Source organism: Zootoca vivipara, chromosome 1, assembly GCF_965207765.1.
Source record: "Zootoca vivipara chromosome 1, rZooViv2.hap1.1, whole genome shotgun sequence".
NCBI classification, from domain to species: domain Eukaryota; kingdom Metazoa; phylum Chordata; class Lepidosauria; order Squamata; family Lacertidae; genus Zootoca; species Zootoca vivipara.
The window spans coordinates 20,064,319-20,073,221 of record NC_142582.1 but is presented as its reverse complement, the minus strand read 5'-3'; positions in this window follow the sequence as shown (position 1 = coordinate 20,073,221).

Here is an 8,903-nt window from a genome sequence, read left to right as displayed (position 1 = left end):
CAGATCAGCGTGTGGCTTTGCTTGGGTGCCAGAAGGGCACAAGGGCTTGGAGACAGACAGCTGACAACATGCAGAAACAAGTAGATCAGATCGCTTGGGCTTGATTGTTGTGTATATGAAAACAATGTTTACAATGAATTTTCATCTCCCTTAGTAAATCCAGCCCTAGTCTGCATAGCGAATTTGCATTGCATTTCCCCCCTCCCAAGCAAGCTTGCAAATCAGTCTTCTTACATATTTCGAGGGAAAGTTTTCTTTAAAAAGAAAAAAGGGAGCTTCTCATTTCCCTCCCCCACCCTTGTTTGATAAAGCGCTGGTACTAATGAATAATCTGCGACTCTCAAAGAAAATACATGACATTTAATCCTGCTGCTGATATCAGGTAGCATCTAAGTTTATTTCCCCAGGCATTAGTGAAAAATGTACTGTTTGCTCTTTAAATTTATTCTTAATAAATAACTGGTTTAAGATCTTGTTCAGTATGCAAGGACGTAAACGCAAGGCATTCATTTTTATTTTTTTAAATGTTTCATTTATTCTTGTTAGCTTAATTATTGCAAGAAAACTGTTAGCATTTTTTTTTACCAGTGTCTGATTTCTGAGAATGGTTATTAAATATTAAATGGATGCATAATTCAGGCAATTAAGAAAGTAATCACACAAAGTAATGTAATGGAAGTTAATTATTACTGCATAAGCAAATAGTTCATTAATGCTAGTAGTTGCTATGGCTGCATTCTTAATACATGCAGACATGAAGCATAAATCCTCTGTGTATTCAGAGAGAAGTACTGTACTAGGAAGTGTGCTACTGCAGAAAAAGCTCGCCTAATGAAAAGCATAAGCAAATAAGGTCAGACTGACCCTTGGCTTCTCTAAATAAGAATAATCATGACTTCTCTTTTTTTAAAGGAAAGGAATGTTCTCAGAACCAGGCAGGCTGGCTTATGTGCCTTTAACCTTTAATAACTTGTATTTATAAACTGTGGATTAAAATCAAGGAAGGGCTTAGGACATTCAACTGGTTACAAGAAGAGACCAATCATACTGCCTCGATAAGCATCGGGGCCAGCCCAGGTGGTGTTTGCTTACTGTGAAGTCATTTAGGCATTACTTAAAACGAATGTAGCATTTTCAGTTCAATAAACTCAGGCAAGCCAGGCAAGAGCTGCCATTTTGAACCATATCCCATAGGCATCTGATCTGGGCATTGAGAGACCAGGATGTGGGACTAGATGGGCCATTTGCCTGATCCTGCAGGCCCTAGAATAAGAATAAGAATAATGTGTTTGTTTATATGCTGCCCATCTGACTGGGTTGCCCAAGCCACTCTGGGTGGCTTCCAACATGTATAAAAACATTAAGCACAGTAAAATATCAACCATTTAAAACTTCCTTACTTAGGTTCTTTTGAATCTAGGCCTCAAGGATGAGAGAAAAGGCCGACAAAACCCAGCCTTTTCCTTTCCTTTCCTTTCCTTTCCTTTCCTTTCCTTTCCTTTCCTTTCCTTTCCTTTCCTTTCCTTTCCTTTCCTTTCCTTTCCTTTCCTTTCCCTTCCCTTCCCTTCCCTTCCCTTCTCTTCTCTTCACTTTTTCCTTTCTTTTCTGGTATGGTATTCTAGGAGCACCCCAAAATAAAGTGCATGCATCCTTTCTTTACAGAGGGTGCCTTTAAATTCCCCCATAATCTGGGACTGCTTGGATAGCCCAATATAAAGGTAAAGGGACCCCTGACCATTAGGTCCAGTCATGACCGACTCTGGGGTTGCGGCACTCATCTCGCGTTATTGGCCGAGGGAGCCGGCGTACAGCTTCCAGGTCATGTGGCCAGCATGACAAAGCCACTTCTGGCAAACCAGCAGCGCACGGAAATGCCGTTTACCTTCCCGCTTGGAGCGGTACCTATTTATCTACTTGCACTTTGACCTGCTTTCGAACTGCTAGGTTGGCAGCAGCTGGGACCAAGCAACGGGAGCTCACCCTATTGAGGGGATTTGAACTGCCAACCTTCTGAGCGGCAAGCCCTAGGCTCTGTGGTTTAACCCACAGCGCCACCCGCGTCCCTTATGTTTCCCCAATTCAAGCTAGCCTGTAGCATTTTGCTCTAAGGCAGGGGTCAGCAACCTTTTTCAGCCATGGGCCGGTCCACTGTCCCTCAGACTATGTGGTGGGTCAGACTATATTTTTTGGAGGGGGGGGGGAATGAATGAATTCCTGTGCCCCACAAATAACCCAGAGATGCATTTTAAATAAAAGCACACATTCTACTCATGTAAAAACGCGCTGATTCCCGGACCGTCCGTGGGCTGGATTGAGAAGGCGATTGGGGTAAGGGGTTCAAAAAGCTGACTGTGGTGGCTTCACATTAACAGTTCAGGGAAGGATAGAATTTTGAAAGCTCCCTGGGATTCCCTTGTGAGCAGCAGGGTCCGAGCAACTTCCCAGACTGTTAAGCGACTGATGCTATTTGCAAAGCTGTCACCCACTTTGATATCTTGGGCTGGGAAATCAGTGTGTGGGCCGTGGAGGGAGGCAGATGTGAGCCTCTAAAGAAGAGACCCCCAGAAACATAGTCGTTTTAGTGTTGAAATCCGGATCACAGAAGTTGAGAATATTCTTATTATACTTATTCTGATAACAGCTCAGGTCTGCATCTCTTTTGACAGCTAGGGAAGCATCTAGCCTTGATTTCACAACTGAAAGCAACAATAATTTGACCCATCATTTCCCAGTGGGAGGGCTGCAGGGAAAGGAAAGAATTCAGCTCACATTCAAGGCAAACCTAACTGATTTGCACTTTACGAAACCATACAAGAACGGGAACACAGCCATCCTTTGGAATTTACATTTCTCCAAATTTTGCAATGCGGTTCTCAAGCCAAGTACTAGGCATAATGATGATGATGATGATGATAATAATAATAATAATAATAATAATAATTTATTATACCCTGCCCATCTGGTTGGGTTTCCCCAGCCACTCTGGGCGGCTTCCAACAAAAATATTAAAATACAATAATTTATTAAATATTAAAAGCTTCCCTAAACAGGGCTGCCTTCAGATGTCCTCTAAAAGTCTGGTAGTTGTTTTTCTCTTTGACATCTGGTGGGAGGGCGTTCCACAGGGCGGGTGCCACTACCGAGAAGGCCCTCTGCCTGGTTCCCTGTAACTTGGCTTCTCGCAGCGAGGGAACTGCCAGAAGGTCCTCGTTACTGGGGTTAAATGTGCCTAAAATGTATGCACTGGTGGAAATACAGTCATACCTCAGTTTAAGTACACCTCGGTTTGAGTATTTTCAGTTTAAGTACTCCATGGACCTGTCTGGAATGGATTAATCCACTTTCCATTACTTTCAATGGGAAAGTTCACTTCAGGTTAAGTACGGACTTCCAGAACCAATTACACTCATACTTCGGGTTAAGTACGCTTCAGGTTGAGTACTCCGCGGACCCGTCTGGAACGGATTAATCCATTTTCCATTACTTTCAATGGGAAAGTTTGCTTCAGGTTAAGTACACTTCAGGTTAAGTACTCCACGGACCATCTGGAACGGATTAATCCACTTTCCATTACTTTCAATGGGAAAGTTCGCTTCAGGTTAAGTACAGACTTCTGGAACCAATTGTGTACTTAAACCAAGGTATCACTGTAAAATACAAAAATGTTACTGTTAACATACAAAAATGTTAGGGAAAGCTATTTTGTAAAAAAAAAATGTGTGTGTTAGGCAAAATTGCATAAAACATGCATATTAGGAGAAATGTGGACCCAAATACTGATGAATTTTCATGATGACTTTTTTAAAAAATTACTAACTGATGTGGAAATATAGAGAATTGTAAGTAAGATTGAAAAGAGAGTTAGCTGTCCTTCCCCTGGCAGCCCAAGGAGAGGGAAGGAGAGAAGACGTGGCAGAAAGAGAGAGAAAGAGGGTGGAGAGAGGAGTGGGGTGGAGAGAGAGAGAGAAGGAAAAGTGGCTCTTCCTACTTTTTGCTCTAGTCTGGTCCACTGCTGGCTTTAGTCCTTTCCCCCTCTGGTCCTGGATAGATTATCCCTTGACCAGAAGAAGCACATGGAACCAACCCAAATCAACTTTGAATACAAGTCCAGCCAGCATGGTCATCCAGGATCTAGACTGACCAAATCAGCATGCAGTCTATGTTTTTATTATAGTGTAGACTCCATAGCTTTATTGAGCACTAGCTGACCTGGCCACGCGTTGCTGTGGTTCTTTCCTGTGATTCCCCCCACACACCCTGTCCCGATCCATGACGTATCCTGCCCCTCCTCCCTCCACCCTGGCTCATCCCTGTGTTTGGCCCCTACCTCCAGTATCTTCCTACATTGGCCCCCACCCTTGGAGAAGGAGCTGTCAGTTTCTGGGTTCCATTTCCCAGTATTTACTTTTGTCTGAGCCCTCTGTTGTCCCCTCTCCCCTGTATCTCCATACATTGGCCCCTGTGCACACATCGTGAACATTTCTATATATTTAGATTTCACAGGAAGGGAGGGGGTGGAGGAGGGTACCTCATGGCTGAATGAAGATGCTCCTTATTAAAAGGAGCATCAGCAACCTTAATTAACTACAAATGGCTACTAGCTTGCTAATTATCTCCACTATCAGAGTATGCCTCTGAATACAGTGGTACCTCGGGTTAAGAACTTAGTTCGTTCCGGAGGTCTGTTCTTAACCTAAAACTGTTCTTAACCTGAGGTACCACTTTAGCTAATGTGGCCTCCCACTGCCGCCGCACCGCCACCACGCAATTTCTGTTCTCATCCTGAAGCAAAGTTCTTAACCCGAGGTACTATTTCTGAGTTAGCGGAGTCTGTAACCTCAAACATTTGTAACCTGAAGGGTCTGTAACCCAAGGTACCACTGTACCAGTTGCTGAGAACCTCGAAAGCAGAGAGCGCTCTTGCACTCAACACCTGGTTGCAGGCTTTCCATAGACATCTGGTTGGCCACTGTGAGAACAGGATGCTGGACAGGATGCTGGACCAGACTTGTCTTATCTTCCTAAGTTCCACTAGAGTAGTCAGAGTAGAATATATCTCCCCAGCTAAAAATAATGAGGTACATTAATTACAAGACTGGTATAATATCCATTGAATTAGTGAGAGCAGAGAATAAAAGGCTTAGCTACATCAGGGAAAGAAAAATAACAATACTTCTGGTAAGATCTTTTCAAGGAGTATGCCCAGGGATGGTTTACTGATGTCTAGCCTTGGCCATATAAAGCATATTTTTATCAGACTTTCTAAAGCCCCGTTTGATGTTCCATTAGCAGCATGCAGTAGGCCCCTGTGTCCTTTGCATTACACTAATTGTTTAAGCATGACAGGTTATTACTTCAGTCAGAGGGATAATGTAGGTTGGAAAAAGTAGGGCACAAACACAATTTTCTACTTCTCAAGAAGCAATTATAAATAGATGAGAAGCCATAAAAATATTACACGTGGGAACTGATCTTCGGTGCCAACGAAATGGATGCTGCGGAAGTAAAACAAAGAGCAAGACAAGCCCGGCGCTGACAAATTGCAACTGGCGATTGCAATTAGCAATGGTATTCGGCAGGAAAATGGACTGGCGCACAACACAATCAGGAGGGCTCTCACTAGACAGTGGCCACGTGCAATATTTTTTTCCCCATCAGTGAAGCTGCCTTCATACCAAAGCTCAGGAAAAAGATTCTCTCCCGACACACTGTCTTTAAAAACCTGGGGTTGCAGTCAGAAAGGTAAGAGATGTTTGGGAGGCTTCTTTTCCAGGTCAAAATCGGCACCCAACAACATGGGAACCCAGGCCCACTGGTGCCCATATATGGAAGGGCAATAAAGCCTCTGGTCTGCATACAGAAGGTCCCTCGATTAATCTGCGCCATCTCTGGATACTGCTGCCCCCTGCCGGAAACCCTGAAGAACTGCAACCTGATGCTGTGTAGACAATACTGAACCAGGTGGTAGGGCAAAAGGCAGGGAGATCAACAGTAGATGGAGTCAAAGCCAATGACAGACAAGGTCAACAGATAGAGTGTCTGGAGGCGGTTGGAGGATGGAAGGCAGCTAACAGATTGAGGTTGAATCATGACAAGACAGAAGTACTGTTTTGGGGGGACAGGAGGCCGGCAGGTGTTGAGGACTCCCTGGTCCTGAATGGGGTAACTGTGTCCATGAAGGCGCAGGTCAATTCTGTGTCCAGGGCAGCTGTTTACCACCTCCATCTGGTACGCAGGCTGAGACCCTATCTGCCCCCAGACTGTCTCGCTAGAGTTGTGCATGCTCTAGTTATCTCCCGCTTGGACTCAGAGCCGGCCGTATGGCCAGCCTGGGTGGCGCAGGGTGCCAGGGCGCCTGCCTGCCAGGGGGCGCTGCACAGCTGTGCCCACCCGCCCACTGCGGAGCTGTGCCCGCCCACCCGCCGCGGAGCTGCACCCCCGCCCGCCACGCTGTGCGCTGCGCCCGCCTGCCCGCCGCGCTGGGAAACGGGGTAGGGGCGTCAGAGGGATCTGTTGCACCATGACGCCAGGGCGCCAAATATACTTAAGACGGCCCTGCTTGGACTACTGCAATGCGCTCTACGTGGGGCTACCTTTGAAGGTGACCCGGAAACTACAACTAATCCAGAATGCGGCAGCTAGACTGGTGACTGGGAGTGGCCGCTGGGATCACATAACACCGGTCTTGAAAGACCTACATTGACTCCCAGTACGTTTCCAAGCACAGTTCAAAGTGTTGTTGCTGACTTTAAAGCCCTAAATGGCCTCGGTGCTGTATACCTGAAGGAGTGCCTCCACCCCCATCATTCAGCCGGGACATTGAGGTCCAGCACCGAGGGCCTTCTGGCAGTTCCCTAACTGCAAGAAGCAAAGTTACAGGGAACCAGGCAGAGGCCCTTCTCGGTAGTGGCGTCTGCCCTGTGGAACACTCTCCAACCAGATGTCAAAAGAAAAAACAACTACCAGACTTTTAGAAGACATCTGAAGGCAGCCCTGTTTAGGGAAGCTTTTAATATCTGAAGGACTTTTGTATTTTAATATTTTGTTGGAAGCCATCCAGATTGGTTTGGGAAACCCAGCCAGACGGGCAGGGTATAAATAAATTTTTTTTTTATTATTATTATTATTATTATTATTATTATTATTATTATTACAAATTATCATTTTGTCCCCACTCAATTCTTCCTGAATTCTACGGGGAGGGGTCAGTGTAAATTGGTAGGCAGGTGGGGTGTCTACCAACAGGCTAGCACTGCAGAGTTTTATAGGGAACCCACAGGAGGACATTTTGCTGAGGCACCCTTCAAGCCTTATTCACACATATAACAAATGAGTGTCTTGCTGTCTCTCTCTCTCTCCCCCAACCCCATTCCCAGCTCATCTAAGAAGTTTATTCATGCAAACAGGAAATCACCTGAAAATTCTCCTTAGCCTGCAAAGGGATGTATTTTTGAGTAGATGTAGAGAGGATTGTGGTCTTTACCTGCATCACAGGAGAACACAAAGTTTAAAACACAAGGACACAAACATATTCCTCTTAAGGATACTGGCTCTGTTTTTTTGACACAAACATACGGCAGACCGACGGCACAACTCAATATGTACCGTATCTTCTCAGAAATAAACCCTACTGAATTTAGCGAGGCTTAGTCCCAGGTAGGTGGGACTAGAATGGCAACCTAAAGATATGCACATTTTCCTGGCAGTAAGCCCCATTGGACCCAATGGGACTTCTTTTTCAGTTGACATGTTGGATTGCTCTCTACAAGGAGGAAATTCCACAATAGCCCCAAACCACCTTGCCTACAAAGGTCCGTATAGTTGAAGCTATGGTTTTCCCAGTAGTGATGTATGGAAGTGAGAGCTGGACCATAAAGAAGGCTGATCGCCGAAGAATTGATGCTTTTGAATTATGGTGCTGGAGGAGACTCTTGAGAGTCCCATGGACTGCAAGAAGATCAAACCTATCCATTCTTAAGGAAATCAGCCCTGAGCGCTCACTGGAAGGACAGATTGTGAAGCTGAGGCTCCAATACTTTGGCCACCTCATGAGAGGAGAAGAATCCTTGGAAAAGACCCTGATGTTGGGAAAGATTGAGGGCACTAGGAGAAGGGGATGACAGAGGACGAGATGGTTGGACAGTGTTCTCGAAGCTACGAACATGAGTTTGACCAAACTGCGGGAGGCAGTGGAAGACAGGAGTGCCTGGCGTGCTATGGTCCATGGGGTCAGGAAGAGTCGGACACGACTAAACGACTAAACAACAACACCTGGGTATGCTTTGTGAAACATCCCTTATTTTCCCCCAAGCATAACTTGTTGATGCTTGTCTGGGTCAGTACTTTTGCTGCTTTTCAACAGTTATGTAACTATAAATGAAAGCATAGTGTGATTTAAAATGTAAATGGACTGCTTGCTTACCTGAATACAGGTACCATGGAACGGTAAAACATCAAAGAAAGCCAAGTCAACCTAGAGGCAGAACGCTTCTGTTATTGATTCAGTTTTAAGTTGTTTTGGAGCCAAGGAATCCTTGAGGATCACTTCCAAGTTAGTTGGGAGACACTTGCAATGTGTGATAATATGGAAATCTAGACTTGAGAATAAATGTTCCCATAAGTCAGAGCCTGTGGTCACGCAGAAATGGACTAATGTGCCGGCAACGCCAGACAGAAATAATAACAAATATATTAATCAAAGGTTGGCAACCCTGTTACTTTCTTTTGTGTGCTAAATTAAGCCTATGCCAGAAGAAGTCGGAGCCAAATATTAATATTTTGGATCAGAATGATCTCTTTGGCTCCAGCTTGGATGAAGCTGTAATAAAGCAACCATATCCTCTGCTCATTAATGTCTAGACTTGAATGACCAGGAATTCACTTACAGAGAAATAGCTTTGTGC